Source organism: Enhydra lutris, unplaced genomic scaffold (assembly GCF_002288905.1).
Source record: "Enhydra lutris kenyoni isolate GAN:26980312 unplaced genomic scaffold, ASM228890v2 scaffoldscaffold28, whole genome shotgun sequence".
In the NCBI taxonomy this organism is placed as follows: Eukaryota; Metazoa; Chordata; class Mammalia; order Carnivora; family Mustelidae; genus Enhydra; species Enhydra lutris.
In genome coordinates, this window is record NW_019154112.1 from 26,715,607 (window position 1) to 26,736,328 (window position 20,722).

Sequence of the window (20,722 nt, forward strand, 5' to 3'; positions counted from 1 at the left end):
TCAATTTTCTGCGTGTCCATGACTCTGCCTCAGCAATTCCCATTCCCATTTGCATCCTAAACTGCACAAACTGACAACCCTGGTGTCCCTGTTGTTGTGACTGACATCACCTTGAATCTCTGTCGACAAACCTGGCAGTTTGGCGGCCTGAGGGTCCTTGGTGGGAGGTTTTTGTCTAAGGGGAACAGCCCCATTTTAAGTTGCATGGTGTGTGAGCTCCAATTAAGTTACTTATCGGATGGTTGTGCGTTAGGGCGCAAAAGCGAGTGTGGTGTTGTGTAAGCATCTGTTTCTCTTATTGTCTCCATGCTACAAAATATATTTGTTTCTCCAAAGTGGATTAGCCAGTCTAGACTTCCTATAAAATGTCAATGCAAGTATGGATCTTTCGCAGGCTGGTCTCAGGAGATGAGAGCTTGTCTGCAATGCTGCTCTTTCACAGCCAAATCAATGCAGTCACACACATTTTTTTTGTTTTTTGTTTTTGGTGTTTTTTTTTTTTTTTTTCACTATGTCAACAGAAAATATCAGAACACAGAATTTCTTTTTGTTTCCTAAGCAGGAAGTAACATATGACCAGAGCTCGAGAGGAAAAAAGTTAGCTGATAAATAAATACCCAAGAACTTGGGAAGAAAGTTATTTTTTTTTTTTATTACCCACTAAGCCACGATAAGGGTTATTATCATGAGATAATCATTCCTCTGGAGCAATACAAGACAGGGGACACAGCTGACTGCTATCATGCCCATGGGATGTGATTAGCTCATGGTAACAGCATCCCCTGGACTCATTGCTATTATGAAATGTCTATTCCCCCCCCATTTTCTATATATAAATAAATGATTTTGGTGGACAGATTCAATTCCCACAAACTGCAAGTTTGCATTAAAATGCTTCAGCTGTGAGATTCACAGATATTAATCTACCCTTTTGGAATGTTGAACAGTCAATCAGAATCCTTCTTCGTCTCAAGCTGTTTTATGATATTATTACAATGTATTTTGCGACGGAATGGCGGGTAAAGCAAGTTTCAGAGAAATAAGCTTGTTTGGGCTCGATTTAGTTGCTTGAGGGAAACCTCTACATAAAATGACTCTGCCTGCTCACTAAGGCATCCTAACTTTCTCATTATTTTTATTTTTTTTTCCTGCCTGACTCAATTTCCTTGCTGCATTTTAGAAGTCTGAAGTTCATTCCTCTAACTAGATTAATAAAAGCAGATTTCTCATTTCATATTTCAGAATTGACAAGGGAAAATACTGACCTGGTAGTCACAGTGAAGTCAGAAAATGCTAGTTCAGAATTTGGAATTTTAAAATTAATAAGAAATAGGATTGATTTCAGATTTAGGAATACATAGCAATGCTTTGATAGAGTAATAGATGGGTATGTTTTATCATGAATTTAAGTGAGGTTTGTAAAAATTATATAGTGGTCTTATAAATATTAAAAAGTCAATGTCATCCCATTAAGCTAAAGAATTTTGGATAATATTACTGGGGTGGAGCCATCTACATGGTTCATATGTATGAAAAGTAGAAATCTAGGGTGCCTGGGTGGCTCAGTCAGTTAAGTGTCTACCTTTGGCTCAAGTCATTATCCAAGGGTTGTGGGATTGAGCCCTGCTTCAGGCTTTCTGCTCTGTGGAGAATCTGCTTCTCCCTCTCCCTCTGCCTGCCTCTCTGCCTACTTGTGCTCTCTCTCTATGAAATAAATAAATAAAATCTAAAAAAAAAAAAAAGTAGAAACATGAATAAAATTATCATAGAATCCTAAAAGAAAATTTTCTTTCTATGTTTTCAAAACAGGTCTGCAACACATATATCAATAATGTTAGACTGAATTATTTTGTATAAGTGACATAAGTATATAAACTAAAAAAAGGAGAGAGAAAAAGTAACGCTTTCTTCTTCTCTGAATATTTTATTATTTGGGGAAGGTAGTCTCTTTCATGCTCAATGTCTTCACTATTCTGAATTGTTGAGGCCATGCAGGGAGTCATCATTTAATTAGTAGTATCTTTAATTAAGAAATGCAAAATTTGCAGTTTATCCTCCTTTTCCTCCCTACCAATGTTGATTTTGTGGTGTTAATGGCCAAAGAAGTTTGCTTCACACTTTGGTAGGCCAGAAGGTGGAAGTCATGCATTAACTTACACAGAGTATCTGAGAATAAATAAACTCAGCAAAGATATTTATTTTTTTAAAGACTTTATTTATTTGACAGAGAGAGACTCAGTGAGAGAGGGAAAACAAGCAGGGGGAGTGGGAGAGGGAGAAGCACAGGGTCCCTGCTGAGCAGGAACCCCAATGTAGGGCTTGATCCCACGACCCCGGGCTCATGACCTGAGATGAAGGCAGATATTTAATGACTGACTTAGCCACCCATGTGCCCCAGTGAAGATATTTCTTTCTTTCCTTTTTTTTTTTTTTTAAGATTTTTTAAAAATTTATTTGACACAGAGAGAGAGAGAGAGAGAGAGGTCACAAGTAGGCAGAGAGGCAGGCAGAGAGAGAGGGGGAAGCTGAGCAGGGAGCCAGATGTGGGGCTTGATCCCAGGACCCTGGATCATGACCTGAGCCGAAGGCAGAGGATTAACCCACTAAGCCACCCAGGTGCCCCTATATTTATAAGAACACTTTAAAAAGGAACATCTGATGCAAAGGAAAATTTGGTTATCAACTCTGGAATTATAAGGTAGCGTTATTAGTGTTATTCTGTGATTTTAAAATGTGTTATTGATCTTTAATGAATTATTATACTTGGTTTTCTCCTTTTGTTAAGAAGTCCTGGAGTGAAATTCTGATCTGCATCATTCTGAAAAAGGGATCTCTGGCTGCCATGGTCAGTTGGACGTGTGTGCTTCCGTCAGCTATAGCATCCAGTTATTTAGTCAAACAGTTGTTTAGTCAAACAGTTATTTAGTCAAACAGTGAGAGGTTCCAACGACCCCCTCCTTGGGTTTGATTAAGTTGGTAGAGTGACTAACAGAACTCAGGAAATCTGTTTACTTGCTGAATTACTGGTTTATTATAAAAGAATATAACTAAGGAACAATCGGAAGAGATGCACAGGGCAAGGTATGGGATGGGAGTGGAGCTTCCATGCCCTCTCCAGCTCTCCCAGCACTTCCACATGTTCTTCAACCCAGAAACTCTTTAAACCCTATCTTTTTTGGGTTTTTATGAGGACTTCACTACATAGGCATGATTGATTAAATCACTGGCCAGTGGCAATTGAATTCAATCTTCATCCTCAACCTCCTTCCCAGGGATCCAGTGGGATTGAAAGCCCCAAACCTCCAATAACATACTAGCTCCACTGGCAACCAGCTCCCATCATTAGTGCTTTACAAGTGTCACCTCACTGACCTAACAAAAGATAACTTATCGCTCTCATGATTCAGGAAATTTTAAGGGTTTTAGGCGCTTTGTGCCAGAAATGGGGACAAAGACCAAATATATATTTCTAATTATAAATTACCATATCACAAGCAACTTGACTTAATGTGGTTGTGTCGTATTGAGTGGGGTATTACAAAAGATGTCAGAACAATTCAGTTTTATTTTTCGATTTTCAATGATAGATCTACTCAAGGATAAATTTGTTTATTCAATTTTCTTTTCCACCTTTCATTCTCATCTTTGAAGCTATTTTGGGAGTTGTGCAAAATAATTTTTGTGCCTTATGATCAAAGATCATAGAGACCACATCCAAACAGTGGGTGGAAAAGGCTGGTTAAAATAGGTGGGCAATAGAAGAAATGTTAAATGCCATGTCCTTACCCTATAAAAAAAGGAACTGGCTGCTTTTTTTTTCTTTTGAAGATTTGGATTTGAGGAGCTTTCAGAGCATGGGAGGGTTTGTGAAAGCAGAGGAATATATGGACAGTTAAGTTAAATAATGTGAAGTATTTGATTATATACAACAGGTGCCAAACACAGCCTATAATTATAGTTCCAGAATAAATTATAGAGATCCTCTAGTCCATTGCCTGACTTACAGAATGTGAAATACTAATAATTGAGGAGTTAATGGGCACAGAGTCTGTTTTTAAAATATCTATAAGGGAAATTATTGAACAATGTTTTCATGTTGGTTGGCATGTGCTTTATCTGTAAGTTTTTACAGTTTGCCTAAAATGTTCCAGTGGTATGTGTGTCAAGGGTGGAAACAAAGTTGAACATCAATATTTATGTCTAGATGGACAAATGTAACATGTGGTAATTAGAGCAAAATAGTCCGAGAGTAGGTGTAGGATTTGAAAGTCAATAATGTGTAAACAAAGCTGGTAAGTAGAAAACATTCACCCAAAATATGGCCACATAGCCGACAGCTGAGAACTAGAAAAGATAACACTTCATCAGTTACCTTCTCTTATTAGTAATTAAATTTTCTGTGTTGTTAAATGAGTCCTTCCCCTCCCAGAGCTGCTGGTGGAAAATTGAACTAGATACATACAAATTGAACTAGTTACATCTAACGATATGTGAAAACTGACTTATAATGAAAAGAACAAGTACTTATTTTCATAATTGGACACGAAAATATTTCTGTTTCCCATCCTTAATCTGCTCTCAAATTTTGATCATCAATATTAGAAAGTTGAGGTTAAAAAATGATCCTGGAAAATCTGAATGAGTCTGAATTCCTGTGTAGATAAAGCTGTCACCTTGAAAACCTGTTAGCCTAATTATCCTGAAAAAAGAATAGGATAAATGTAATAAGAATTTATTACTATGCTAAAAATAAATTTATTGTACCCTCCCTTTACTTTTGATGTCTTTCCCTACTTATTTCAAAAATGTGCCTCGGCAAATCTTCATTGAACACTATATAAAACAAAACGTCCACATCAATAAGATTGAGAAACAATGCATTGTGTTGCATAGTCTTCTCACTTTGGGAGATCAAAATGCATATTAGTATATTAAAAAACTAAGACATGCTATAATAACACAAATGGGTTAATTTCATTTAATTTGGGGCTTCCTAAACTTGGTTGAGTACAGAATGCCATACCCATCTTTGTTTTCTTCCAACACCAACCTCATCATCACGATTAATACCAGCAAATTGATATTTATAAGAATCTCTTTGGAAAAATCTGGTATTAGCCTAGATTGCTGGTGGGATTAGAGTTGGGGTCAGCTTTCTTTTTCTTTAAAGGATCAGAGAGCAACTATTTTAGGATTTGTTGACCACATATGGTCAGTATTCCATATTCTTTATATTTTTTATAACACTTTAAAAATGTAAAAAATATTTTTGGCTTGAAGACCATACAAAAGCAGGAAACCCATCATGTTTTGCCTGTGATCCATTGATTGTTCATCCTTGAATTAGAGGATACATTTTTTTTAAAGGTGATTAAGAAGAGGAAAGTAGCATCAATTAGGAAAGAATCAAAACACATGTCTGCAGGTGAAAAATGGAATCTTAACCTAAGGGTCATAAATATTGATACATGGAATAATAGTTATAAGCAACAAATGCTTTTAGTTCATCATTATGGCATTGGGAACTAAGTGTAGATACACGTTGAACTAAAAATTATGAAAAGTGTGTTGCTTAGAGATATCCAATTTAAAACATCAATTTTTAAGAAGATTTTATTAGGGGCACCTGGTGGCTCAGTGGGTTAAACCTCTGCCTTCGGCTCAGGTCATGATCCCAGGGTCCTGGGATCGAGCCCCACATCAGGCTCTCTGCTCAGCAAGGAACCTGCTTTCCTCTCTCTCTCTGCCTGCCTCTCTGCCTACTTGTGATCTCTGTCTGTCAAATAAATAAATGTAAAAAAAGCTTTGAAAAAAAAGAAAAAAAAAAGAAGATTTTATTAGAATGTCCTATGATTCTTAGATTTTTTAAATAAACTTTCTCACCTCTTGGAGTGAAGGCCAAGGTATATACCAGTTCTTCTCACTCTCATGGTTCATGTATAAGAAAATTATGTCCATCAACCGATGAATGGATAAAGAAGATGTGGTATATATACACAATGGAATACTATACAGCCATCAAAAGAAATGAAATCTTGTCATTTGCGACGACGTGGATGGAACTAGAGGGTATCATGCTTAGCGAAATAAGTCAATCGGAGAAGGACAACTATCATATGATCTCCCTGATATGAGGGAGAGGAGATGCAACATGGGGGGTTAAGGGGGTAGGAGAAGAGTAAATGAAACAAGATGGGATTGGGAGGGAGACAAACCATAAGTGACTCTTAATCTCACAAAACAAACTGAGGGTTGATGGGGGGAGGGGGGTTGGGGGGGTGGGGTTATGGACATTGGGGAGGGTATGTGCTATGGTGAGTGCTGTGAAGTGTGTAAACCTGGAGATTCACAGACCTGTACCCCTGGGGATAAAAATATATGTTTATAAAAAATAAAATTAAATATAAAAAATTAAAAAAAAAGAAAATTATGAGTTAGTATGCAATTTGGTCTAACTCCTTAGAGCAAATTAGGAATAAGGAAAGTTTTTCTTTCTAAGTCCCAAGTCAGTTCCTAATTTTGAGTGGCTCATCATTTAGGAAAAAAATATTAAGTATATCTGAAAGGTAAATTGAGCACTGAGAAAAATGAGTGTGCACTAATGGATGCCCATTTTATGCATTTGCTAATTCAGAAAGCAAATATTTATTTGCTATTGTATTTCAAATTTCTTGCAATATATTTATAATAATAAAGTTTGTAGAAAAATCTAAACTCTTAATTATTGAGAATCTTTTACCACTAAAATGAGGTGGTAAATTAGTTTTCTTCAAGGAATGTGTTTACAATAAAAGATAAGCAGAAAAAGGAAATTATAAAACAGGATATATACCCTGAATTATAGATATGTATTTATACCTGCATATGTAAGTACGAATATTCATATGCATACATATACACTTGTAAAAAATAGATATCTACATATATATGTTGGTATATCCCTATGCTAATTGTATTAAGAGATTTGGAAGGAAATGCAAAATTGGTTAACTGTAGTTTGGTATTATTGTTTGTATTTTTCACATGTTTTATACACATATATACTGATTCCTTTTATAAAAGCAATACCTTCTGGTGCTTTTAGATTGTTTGTTTTTAAGGTCTAGTTCCTCAAGAAGCTTACATTCATCATATTTTGGGGCTTGCATCTAGAGTTTCCCCAAATAGACTAGATGTACAGTAGAAATTGCAATCCATTACTTGAAAAACGTATTGCAAAATACCCAGGTGAAAACGAAGCATTTCCAGCAATACTGAAGAGTGAGTTACTCTTCTGTTCTTCAGATGATGGTGTGGCCCTGTGCATTTCATGTGTGTTGAGATCATGAAATTGGCAGAGTGAGGTGTTACACGTGCCCTCATTTAATGACTACAGTAATTCACACCTCGCTGGGCTAGGCCAGATGTGGATGCCTTTGTTAATTTAACCAAATATCTCTATTACATTAATTTTTCCTCCTTTTGTGCCTTGAGCAGATAGCTTCATTGAGCTACCCATGATGCTGCCTGGATCCCCATTCTCTAGCCCACTGAGAGATGTCAGCCAGTCAGGCACGAATTAGCCAGTAGAAGATGCTCTACCATTCTTTCTGATGTCCTTGCTTTAGGACTGGCGGTGCCTGGCCTGAATTTCATCTGCCATCTGACTGTCTGATTACCTTCAGCTTCTTCCTCCTAGGGACAGCTTACTTCTCAAAGAAGGTGTGTCCACACTGTCACTAAAGAGAAAAGAGTTTAAAGAAAACACACACATACACACACAGTTTCTTTTTCTTCTAAGGGTTTAAACTCAGCATTCCCGTAGAGCAGAATGTGGCCCTCTGTGAATAGCTCGGGATTTTGTGCCTGAAGGACTCCCCCACAGTACACCTGTCTTGACAGATTGGGGCCCTGGAACAATATCGCTTAGTCACACGCTAACCAGCAGGGGGAAAGTCTGTGCCTTTTATTAAAGCCTACCTACTGGCTTAGTGTTTGGAATTCAGTTCTACCTATAAACCAACATCAGAGCATACAACCCAGCGTGTTCAAGAGCTTTGTTTAAACATCAAAAGAAGAACACAGACAAGCACTATGATAGAAATATAACTAATCACTTGCAAATACATCTTTCCTGTCAGTAGGAGCTTAACCTTTCTGTTTAATGTGACTGGGGAAAAAAAGTGCACTTATTTTCATTCTATCTGTTTTCTTTAAAGAGATATAGAATTTTGCCATATAAAAAGATTATATTTGTTCTTAATGTAGCGGAGTGTAAGCATTTTAGATGTGTTCAGTTGAAGGGAGCAAGAAACTGAATTCTGTGGGAATATAAAATCTGTCTTTCACCTAATGAAGGACAAATGACTCCCATGAATCTATACCTTCTAGGAAACACCAGCTTGTGGTTCAAGTAGCACTAAGGAAAAAATCAAAAAACAAACAAACAAATAAAACATAAAGGCTAATAAAAATAAGATTCATTTTAAAAGTGGGGAGAAACTGATCTTTGTTTGTTTGTAGACTGGTAGTGCATGCAATTTGATGCTTTGTGGTACATTGATTGGGATCAGTTTAACTTCATCCTCTGCTCCCGGCTTTATCAGTTCATAAGGGGCCTAGGAAGGATTTATGTGAGGTGCTCAGAAAATCCTAGAATCTATAAACCATTCCTTTAATTTGAATGCTACAGATTACGGATGAAAGTTTGGTCACCTGCGTGGATCAGCAGGATTATTGACATCAAAGCAAATCAAAATAAAAAAAAGACAAAGAAACAACAAACAAAAGAACTCCATCACTGAAACTGAAGACGGTGTCAAGGGGGTTGGAAGGTTTGGCTGGTGATATAGCATTCCAGAATGGATGAGCTTTGCTCCAGCACTGTCATTGTTTCTAAATCTGGGATAAATCAGGGAGGCACGAGGTCTCAGTCAGCGTCTCTGAAAAGGGAATCTTGTATTCCTTGGCATTTGATATATCTGTACAGTAGTGAGAATCTTAATTTTCAAATGTTTCTGGGTAATACAAATATTCTTAGGGAGGTTGAAGCAGTGAGAGACTTTTTGTTTGTAAAGTTCTTATATATGTCTGCATATATGGGCGGCTCTCTTTGTGTAAATGAGAGACTATTTATTTCAGTGATATTTGGACTGATGTTAACCTTCCAGTAAAGTGAAAGGAGTGGGAATGTTGAGTCTGGCACAAAACTAAGAATCCTAGACCCACAGCTACACGTTGTACAATCTTGGGCAACTTTAATGCTTTTGGGGTTGCTAGGAAAATGAAATGGACTCTCATATAGGGAGTTCCACCCCATATATAACAGCCTTATAAATCATAGCCCTTATTAGCAGCACTAGCATTATTTTTTTAAAGATTTTACTTATTTATTTATTTGTGAGAGTGAAAGATAGTGAGAGAGCACAAGGGAGGAGAGGGAGAAGCCAGGGAACTCGACTAAGGGGCTGGATCGCAGGACCCTGGGATCATGGTCTGAGCCAAAGGCAGACGCTGAACCCACGAAGCCACCCAGGTGCCCCCAGCACTAACATTATTATCCTTATCAAAAAACAACACGAGGTCAGTACCTCCATTGACGAAAATCTGAACGACGAAAAACAAAATTTCCAGATAGTAAAGAACAGGATCGTTTTCTTTTTTTCCTAATATTTCTAATATAATCTAAATTTCTAATATTTTTTCTAGTACTCTAATATTAGAATTTTCTAATAGTCTATTTTTTTCCTTAATTTTTTCTAAACTCAGGGCGAGTTTAAAGAAGAGTAGTCACTGGTCAGACAAGATTGGGCTCCCACCTATGCCTGAGGTTTGGACCCACCTTTGCACTGTCCTGTCTTTTCAAACAGACCAACTCCAGTAAATAGAGCACAGAGATGGCCTCTCTTCACGTACTCCCTCCGCCCCCATGTTTTTATACCTTAGAAAATGTACTCTGTGCGAATACTTGGCCACTCTATGTGGCTGTATTCGCATACATCAAGGTTAATAGCCACTTTGCACTGTCAAATGCTAATCCATAGTGCCATGAATCTTCATTAGAATAAAATGTAGCTGTTGTGCCCATTTAAGTAAAGCATTTCCCACAGCATCACAGAATTATCGCACTATTAAAATGCTAATGCACAGTGTTTTGAGAGACTGTAAGATCCTTGAGGGCAAGAATTTGTTCTGTCCTTAGGTTATGTACTGCACAGAGGAGAGTGGAACACTTAATGATTTTGTTCTTAACAGCAAGCTAATTCTTTTTGTTTCAAGAAAAATTTAGGAGTTGAAAATAACTTCCTGAGGCATCCTTCTCAGAAGGAGAAAATGGATTGGCAATTTCCAGAAATCAGGTCTGCAGGATCTTAAGACCATTACAAAGTTTGGTGACATTTAGTTCAGAGTTTCTGAAAAAAAAAGGAAAATGGTCAAGTGTCAGAGAATGCCCTTTTATACCTCTGCTCTGAAGAGGAGGGGAAGCAAGCCCCTTGCTATGTTCTCCTGTCCTGAGCAAACTTCCTCTCGCTTTATCTCCTGAGAACTCCTTCTCTTTCCATGTCTCCTTCCTTTAGATTTGGGTCCACAACTTTAAAATCTGGGCTTGTTTCACATGTAGATTTAGGTATAACATAGATAGATTCAAGGCACTGCTCTGCATCTCACAAACTGGTGAAAAGAGTAACAGAGTTGTATTTGGAATGGGCAGTGGTGGGTAGACTGTAACCAAATGTCTGTTGATAATCGCTATTCTACGGTACTAGGTATTGGGGTACGGCAGGTAAGGGCCAGGGTAGGGAAGGTGGATGGAGGTTCAGAACAGAGTTTGAGAAGAACAACAGTGTACTAAAACAATAATAACAAAGATTCCTTTATTTCCACTCAACCTTTAACAAGATGCAAAAATCACCAATTGAGATGATTGATTCAAACTCTAAGAAGAAGCTGTCCATTTTCTTAGGTATTTTTCTTTCTTCTGCTAGAATTCTGGTAGTTGTATACATGTTTCACATATATGTTAAAACATTTTGTAAAAAGGATGTCCTAGTAGATCTATTAATAGCCTTTGAAAATGCACCAAAAATGCCCCTTTTTTTAAAACATCAATTTCCTCTTTTGTATTTATTTCTTCCCTGGTTTTGTGTGCAATTATACTAAGCTCCTGTAGTTATTCAATAGCTTCATATAGAGTAGAGACCACATGTTTACTACCACAGCTGCTCCTGTTGTGTATCTCTGTGTCCCAGGAAGAAGGTGAAGCAATATGGGAGTGAACCAAAAATTAACTTACAAGGAAAATCTAATCCTCTCTCTTTTGAATGCGTTGTCACTTTTGAGTAATTGAGGTCAGAAAACTTTTTTTTCTGCTTCCTCTTTGTTAGGTGCCATGTAGGTGCTCATTCAGACATGTGCCAAGGTGCTGTTCCAGGCCTACATTACCTTGGCAAAAGCCAAATTATGTAAAGGAAATAGATGAAATCTGCCTTAATATTTGCTTTGCCCAGGCAGAAGAATCTACAAATAAATTCACTCACACATGGTAATGGATCCTATGGCATAGTCTTAAGCCAGTGCCATTGCTGTCTTGGGAGGGAGAAAAGTTGTGGAAAATTATCTTTAAGAATCTTATGCTGGAGGGATTTACCTGTCTGTGGTCCTCTTCACTGAGTGGTTCCCCGTGGGGTTATCAACGCCTTCCTCAGCCTGGCCAGCAGGAAAGGGGACCTCCGTGAGGTATTTCTCAACCTCTCAAAAACACACACTAAACTTAGTCAGAGGTTGTAGCAATTCTTCTGAGGGTGGATGCTACCTGATTTCCACTTTTCTACTTTTGTTCATTTTCCACATTCTACCTGCTTTAGCCTATCTTAAAGTTTCCAATATCTGGTGGCTCCAGTCCTCTCCCTTATGGAATTCCAGACATCCCAATAAGAAAAAGCAGTCCTGGTCCTTGGCCTGTCCTTGGCCTGTTGTAAAACTTCACGCCTTGGAAAGCTCATGGTAAAAGCTCCTTTTCTCATAGTTTTACTGGCATTGAAATGTGGGTAGGGCATTCTTGTCTGAAGAGTGGCAGGAAGAATGAAGCTTTATTCTAGTTCAACTCACCAAATGGTTTTGGCCAGTTTCCTCATGAGTTAGCCATAAGCCAGCACCGCTCAAGAGAGTGAATATTATTTTCTACTAGGATGATATGGTCCAATGTTATTTGAAGAATGTGATTTTGTTTCTATATTTTGCAAATTATTAATTCTGAATTTATTGTACAAAGGAGATATGACTTGTTCTACAGTCTATTTTTGTGATGATATGTATCATGTTACTAGTGACTAGCTCTGTCTGAGTCATTTGAGAGAGATGATCCCAGGCCTAAGTATATTCTTTGTGTTTTCCAAATCTGTCCTGTATCGTAAGCAGGGACGTGATGCATTTCCTGTACATATAAACTTTTGTTCAAGTTGGCTTATGACAAAGTGCAGCAGAAGCCATTTGAGAGGGGCACCTGGGTGGCTTAGTCAGTTAAGTGACTGCCCTCGGCTCAGGTCATGATCCCGGGGTCCTGGGATCAAGTCCCGTGTCAGGCTCCCTGCTCAGTGGGGAGTCTGCTTCTCTTTCTGCCTGCCGTTTCCCCCACTCTCTCTCTATCTCACTCTGTCAAATGAATAAATACAATCTTAAAAAAAAAAGAAGAAGCCATTTGAGAGGCATTAGAAAAACTCTCAGTAATCATGTCTCCAACTCCTGTCTTATACCTTCTTTGCTGTGCTAGGCAGCTGGACTAAGGGGAGATATGTGACTTAAGTCACCATCAGCTAAAAACCCTCAGGAGCATTTTCCAGTATGCTAGATTAAGAGGGGAAAAAAAAATGTTTGATAGTCACATATGGGATCTTGAAACACCAGGGCAAATTTTACCTTCCAACTTAATGATTAGGACAGAACTGTTCAAAATTGCTGAGCCTTCCCTTTAACATCTGTTCTTGCTCTGCTTCTTGAGTTGAATATTTAGGACTCTCTTTTTTTTTCTCCCTAAGACATTGCTGCCTTGCCTAGACACCCCTTCTTAGGACCAGCTACTATAACGTTCTTGGTCTCTTACTCTGGCAAGTCTATGTATTATTCATGGGAATTCCAAGGAACTAGGGTACAGGCCAATTATTTCTATTGGATAATAATAGATATTTGAGGTTATATAATCAATGAACTATTCACTAATTACTTTTAAACAGTTTCATTGTTTCTGGAGCACATGGGTGGCTCATTTAAGTGTTGGACTCTTGATTTTTGGCTCAGGTCATGATCTTAGGGAGGTTGTGAGATTGAGCCCCATGTTTTTCTCTCCCTCTGCCCCTCCACCCTCCCTCTCTAAAAAATAGAAATAAAAAAATATAAACTTTCATCATTTCTTACCTATTTCCTCTAGTAATTGTCTTTTGGGGTCCCCACAAAATGTTGACATCCATGAAGAATTACTTGAACTTAATTATCTGTTTATAGCCCACAGAGCTTTAGTCTACTAATGGTTTAATGTGGTCAGCTACTCACACTGATTCACAACTCACGGAAGTCAGCAAGAAATCTCTAATGTTGTCTCTTTAATGATTTAGGAAGTTTATCCCATTTTATCAGGAGGGAAAATTAATAAAACTAAAGAATAAGAATTAGAAAAAAAGGGGTCATATTTTTTTAAATATAGGGAGCCTCATTGGAGAAGTGTCTGTTCATATCTTCTGCCCATTTTTTGATATGATTATCTGTTTTGTATGTGTTGAGTTTGAGGAGTTCTTTATAGATCCTGGATATCAACCTTTTGTCTGTACTGTCATTTGCAAATATCTTCTCCCATTCCGTGGGTTGCCTCTTTGTTTTCTTGACTATTTCCTTTGCTGTGCAGAAGCTTTTGATTTTGATGAAGTCCCAAAAGTTTATTTTTATTTTTGTTTCCTTTGCCTTTGGAGACATATCTTGAAAGAAGTTGCTGTGGCTGATATCAAAGAGGTTACTGCCTATGTTCTCCTCTAGGATTCTGATGGATTCCTGTCTCACGTTGAGGTCTTTTATCCATTTTGAGTTTATCTTTGTGTACGGTGTAAGAGAATGGTCGAGTTTCATTCTTCTACATATAGCTGTCTAGTTTTCCCAGCACCATTTATTGAAGACATACAAATGGCTATCAGACACATGAAAAAATGTTCATCATCACTAGCCATCAGGGAGATTCAAATTAAAACCTCATTGAGATACCACCTTACACCAGTTAGAATGGCCAAAATTAGCAAGACAGGAAACAACATGTGTTGGAGGGGATGTGGAGAAAGGGGATCCCTCTTACACTGTTGGTGGGAATGCAAGTTGGTGCAGCCACTTTGGAGAACAGTGTGGAGATTCCTCAAGAAATTAAAAATAGAGCTTCCCTATGACCCTGCAATTGCACTACTGGGTATTTACCCCAAAGATACAGATGTAGTGAAAAGAAGGGCCATCTGTACCCCAATGTTTATAGCAGCAATGGCCATGGTCGCCAAACTGTGGAAAGAACCAAGATGCCCTTCAATGGACGAATGGATAAGGAAGATGTGGTCCATATACACTATGGAGTATTATGCCTCCATCAGAAAGGATGAGTACCCAACTTTTGTAGCAACATGGACGGGACTGGAAGAGATTATGCTGAGTGAAATAAGTCAAGCGGAGAGAGTCAATTATCATATGGTTTCACTTATTTGTGGAGCCTAACAAATAGCATGGAGGACAAGGGGAGTTAGAGAGGAGAAGGGAGTTGGGAGAAATTGGAAGGGGAGGTGAACCATGAGAGACTATGGACTCTGAAAAACAATCTGAGGGGTTTGAAGGGGCGGGGGGTGGGAGGTTGGGTGAACCAGGTGGTGGGTATTAGAGAGGGCACGGATCGCATGGAGCACTGGGTGTGGTGCAAAAACAAGGAATACTGTTATGCTGAAAATAAAAATATATATATATTTATGGGGAGCCTCCCTTCTTCACCTACTAGGGACATGAGACAATGGAAAGTAAAGTCGGAATATAAGTGTATGTTAGTTGTAACTCTACCATTTATTTAGCTTGTTCCTCAGCTAAACCATCATGGTGCCTGTTTTTCTCGTTTGGGGTGAGGATAGCAAAAATCTACATTTTAGAGGCAAGCTGACAATTGTGAAGTTTTTTTAAAAAGTGGCATATGCTTTTAAACTAGATCTCTGTTTCCTGAAGTTTGAGGTTCTCACCAAGATGAAAAAATAAATCCAACATTTTGGAGAAGGATATTATCTGTTTTACAGAATATTAAACCTCAAAGGTGAAGTACATGAGATATGTTAACTACAAGTGATGCCTGTCTATTTTCATAGGTCTGAATATGACTCATTTGGCAGAGAACTTGGTAGAGGTGAGCAGATTGAGGTGCCAAAGTTGAACACATGTAGATAACAATCTCCTCTAATCCTTCTTCATTTAGGTAACTTACATAAGTTTTCTTAGGTTATTACTTACATAACTAGTTCACCCATGGTTTCCCAACAGATATTTTGACTTAGCTATATCAAGCTAATTTGATAATATATTATTCTTTTATGTATAAGAGCATATAACTAAAAATATGTATTTGACACCAATATTTGATAATATAATCCTCAAAGTCTGAATATTCAAATTGTTTCATGATACTGTTGTAAGACCAAGTGGAAACCCTTTTTTTCACCACAGATGAGAATTTTCATATTCTGGCATTTGGGCAGATACAGGATGGACAGACCCATCCTGAAAAGTACATTTCTCAAGATGTTGTTTCATGTAGAAGATATAAAAGGATCTGTGAGTTTCTCAGTGGCTAATGAAAGTATAAAGGATGTAGGAAAATAGCTTTGGCTCCAAAACATAAACTAGAAATTTCAAAATTATGATTAATTTATGTTTAGTTAAATGTTTTCCAAATGTACTATTAGACCAACTAGTCAACTTAACACATACCATTATACATACATATACATTTGTTTATCGAATGTGGGATGTAAGTACATTTTAATATCTGATGTGGGAGAGGGTTTAGGGCAAAGGAAGATCTTAAAGCGGTCCTAACTATAATATTCTATTTATTGTGGGAGGTTGTTTTTATTTAAAGAGAGGAGGTCACATCAGTTTAGCTTTCTTACCTTCTAAAGCTGTTTGATAAAGAGATATTTTAAATTCTTAAATTTTCTTTATTAATTCTACCTTACATTTCCACCACCAGAGCAAGCCCAGTCTGGCACAAAGTCCCATCCCGTTAGCACTAGGTACCACTGCTGTCTAATTACACTATGGACATTCAAGTTTGCAGACTGTCACATGTCTAAGCACATTCCTTTTCTTCTTCCACTTCTTTTTAAAAAAGTATTAAACAAAATGCATCTCCTCCTAGTGGTAGCACAAGGGAAATCACACATTCATAGTATTACACTACCGTGACAGAATGTCATTTCAATTGCCTTATTAACTATATGAAAAAATATATCACAATAGTGAGAAAACTTCTCAGTTATCTATATCTTCCCCCTTAGGCTATTGTCATGAGCCACTGGCATACTAAGGGGAGTGTACTAATTCAGTTGTCAGCTGCCTCACCTATTAAAAAGGGGGAAAATATCAGCAACAAAATTGAAACCCATAATAAGAGTGTTGGAGAGGTCTGCATAGCTCTGTCCACTTGCAGTCCTGAATTAAACACTCTCTCAGAAATGTGCCATTTGAACTGTCAAAGAGCACGCTGCTGTCACCCACATCTGGCTCGGTAATGAAGCATTAACCGTGTTGTGAAAGCAGCTTCCCCTGGCTACATTTGGAGAACATGAGACTGGACGCTCATGCTTGAAGTTTTCAAGCGGAGTGTAAATATCATTTAATTCATGTTCTTTTTATAAGAATGGGGAACTCATGAGAAAAGTATGAAAGTGTACAGGTCTGGAATTCAGATCAGGGGTCTTAGGAAAACCAAAAAAAACAAAAAACAAAGAAACAAACAAAAAAAAAAACAAAGAGATTTTATGACACCTGAATCAGATGACAAGTAGAAAATTCAAATTTGTTAGCTTTTGCCCAGATCTGGAGATGTACTTAATTTGTAAGAACTGATTTCTGAAATCCCTTGTTTTATCACCTTAGGAAAATTCTAAGAGTTTTATTAAGTGATGTCTGCTCTAAGTAAACATTGGCTTAATAAATCACCAAGTATGGGAGGAAGAGGTGTGACAATCGATGTCCTAAATACACGTCAGACCTACTTTTTTCACAAACTATTAAAGGCACACTCTGTATAGAATGCATATGGCTTTTAAGCCTTAGTGATATATCTTGGAGCAATATTTTATATGACAAAACATGAAGCTACTAAAAGAAGGACATTATACTATTCATGGTACTGTTTTGAACTCACACAATGACAATGAGGTCGAGTATGAATTAATATAGCTTACCTTTTACAGAAGAGTAAAATAGTGCCCAGAGTGAATGTGCAGTCATATACCTAATAAGTGTCAGCAGATCATTGGATCCAGGACTGACTCTGGAATCCTTGTGTTTTCCTCTGTACCACATTGGAGAGAAAATCAGTGTAAGGAGTTTGGCCCTTTAATCCATGTGAGGAATCAGAGACTGGCAAATCAAGTGTATTTTCAACTTAAAATGTCTTAATAATGTTAAATTACTCATATTTATTATGGGATGTTGGGAACAAAAAGTTTTCCCTTTTTTTACTTTTAGGAATTTTCCTTTACTTAACCATAAATATTAACTCTATGTATTTGTTACCATTTATTTTTTTAATTTCACAGAGATTCTTAAATGATGCTAGTAGAGAAAACATGACAAAGCTGTTTTTAAAAATTTTTTTAAAAAGATTTTATTTATTTATTTATTTATTTGACACAGAGAGAGAGAGAGAGAGAGAGAGAGAACGAGAGATAGAACACAAGTGGGAGTGGGAGAGAGAGAAACAGGCTTCCTGCTGAGCAGGGAGCCCCATGTGGGGCTCAATCCCAGGATGGGAGCTGAAGATAGGGGTGTAACGACTGAGCTGTTTAACAAGTTCTATATAGTCTTTAAAACTTATTTTCTTAATAAATATGGAGAAAATATCATCGGGTGCTTTGAAAGTATGCAGTGGAGAACATAAAATGTGCAGTATTTCATAGCTGCAATGTTTTTTCATGTATTCCCTGTGGTAGGGGTTACCCTAGAAGGTGTCTTGAGGGCCTTGCCATTCGCCCCATACCATCCCACTACTTCATAAGGCATTCTCTGTCTCGCGCTATTTTACACCTTCCCTCTGTTATTAAGTTTAAGAAAGAGAAAAAAAAAGGGGGAAGAGATTAGCATAGCTTGCCCTGGTACATGGTCCTCATGGAGTAAAAGATTTTTGCTGGATGCTTATCTCTAGGCATAGCAATAAATTTAAAAACCTCTATAAAAAGTTGAAGAGTGGGACTAGATAAAGCCTTGGTCTCTGGAGTCCTATAGATCTAGATTAGAAGGCTTTGCCAGCCACTTAGATGGATGACTTTCCTAAGTGTTTAATGTCTCAGTTTCCTCATCCTTCAAATTACAAAATTACAAAACACAGCCCTTCATGAGGTTTCTGAGCATATATAAAAATATGTAAAATAATGGTTGTGAAGTACTTACTGCTATTGAGAAGGGCATTAGAAAATAGAATTGCTGGGACATTCTGATTCTTCTACCTTCAGAAAAATACGAATTGCAGTAATCATACATTTTAATAATATAATTGATTTCAACTTTAAATATTCATAATAATTCTTTAAGAAAACAAGATTAGATACTGTTTAAGTCCAGTTTTGCCATTATTTGCTGATCTAGAACTAATATGCTCTGACTCTTAGTTTCCTTGTCTACAAAATAGTGATGAAAAAGATAATCTTTAAAGAATATTGTGAAAGTAAAGTATGGAAAGCATCTAATATTCTAATAAGATCAAAGCACTTAAAAAGTTCCTCTGAGCACATAGGCTAACTAATCTGAGGTCCCATGGGAAAGTTTATTAATTCCATCTCCCAGATCCATTACCAGTCCTTTATTCTGCATTCTCTTCTTGCTTTCCCAGAAAGTTAATAATGGCTCTCTCTGGAACTCTGAATAAAGGGAGCAGGTGTGGGTGTGAGAGTGTGTCTATGTGTGTGTGCCTATGTGTATGTAAGAGGTGGTCAGTCCTCACAGATCATTCACTCTCCTGAGTGGATATCCTCAGTATCACTACATGACACCTTGGAGATCGTAACAAAGGATCATTGCTTGGCTTCTCATTCAAGCAGAGCGGGGGACATGCCCTCGTCAAGAACTTGAACTCTCTTGTACCTGATCTAGAGTGTGCTGAGGTTTGAACAAGTTAGAAATTAAGGAATTAAGGTGGTTATTAAAAAAAAAAGGTAATAGAGTTCATATGGGAAGTACAAACTTGGAGCTTGATGTTGATGCAGGGTTATTAGGTCAAGAAAGCAAGAAAGGAGATATGGGACGTTAGAAGGAAAGGCTTCTGTTGCAATAGGATTTTATGTCCCCACCCTGTGGGCATGTTGTCCCTTCACATTCTATGGTCTAATAGCTCAGGTTATAGCATCATGTTCCATTGGTATTTCTGCTCAGTTTTGTATGTTTTGCCTAGTGCTGGAGCAACTGTTTTGTTTCACTCATTATATACATCTTCATTTCTGATCTTGCTGTTCTCTGACCTGATGCTTTGCTCCTCCATTCCATTCAATTTGGGAAATTTTAGAGTTTCCATGGCCACCAGCCACCTTCTTACTGTGGTAGTCTTAGTAGGAAGCATCCTGGTCCTACTTTCTCATATTATGTCTGTGATACACAGTTGCCTAAGAGAGCAATGTTACTATTATCTGACCCATCATGTTATCATTTGTATTGGTGGCCAGTCTGGGTTAAAGTTTCTCAAAGTGTAACCCACTGGCTGACCAGAAGCCTTGGCATCACCTGAGAATGTTGAATCAGAAACTTGTGGTGGGACACATGTGATCTGTATTTTAATAGGGTATCTAGGTGATTCTGATACACATTACAGTTGGACTTGAACTGGTTTAGGTTATGGATTAGGTGGCAGTCACTCTGTAGCATGAGTTGAAAGACTTATCCACTGGCTTTGATGCCTTCCTTTTCAGAACTCACTCATTATAGTTCTCTTCTTTTTGCCAAAGTTTTACTTTTGCCTGGAAAAATTCAGTTATATTTGGAAAGAATAATAGATTAAGCTGACAATAACTTATAATTCTGTATGAATTTGTTTATATTATCTTTTTCTCACAACAGGTTTGGTAGTAGCTAATTTGAAAAACATCACTTCAAGGAGTAGATAATTTAAAAGAGCCATGCTTTTCTTTCCCTCAACAATTCTATACATTTCTCCATGCTCATCAAGGTAAGTGACTCTTCAGTTCCATGTCTTTTGTGTCAATGAAATTTGTCATATCATTGACTTTTTAAGTTCAATGTCTTAAAATTTAGGAAAACAGAAACTACTGGTATTATTTCTGAGGGATTTTATCAGGTAGAAATAACCAATGGATACAACTAAATTTCACTAAAGTCTTATTATATTTGAGATCCTCAGTTTAGGCTGATGACAGTCCATATCATGGAAACGTGTTGGAGGAAATCATATAGGAAAATCAAGTATTAGGTAGGTTTTAACACAAATGTTTTAGAAATTGAACCAACAGTTCTA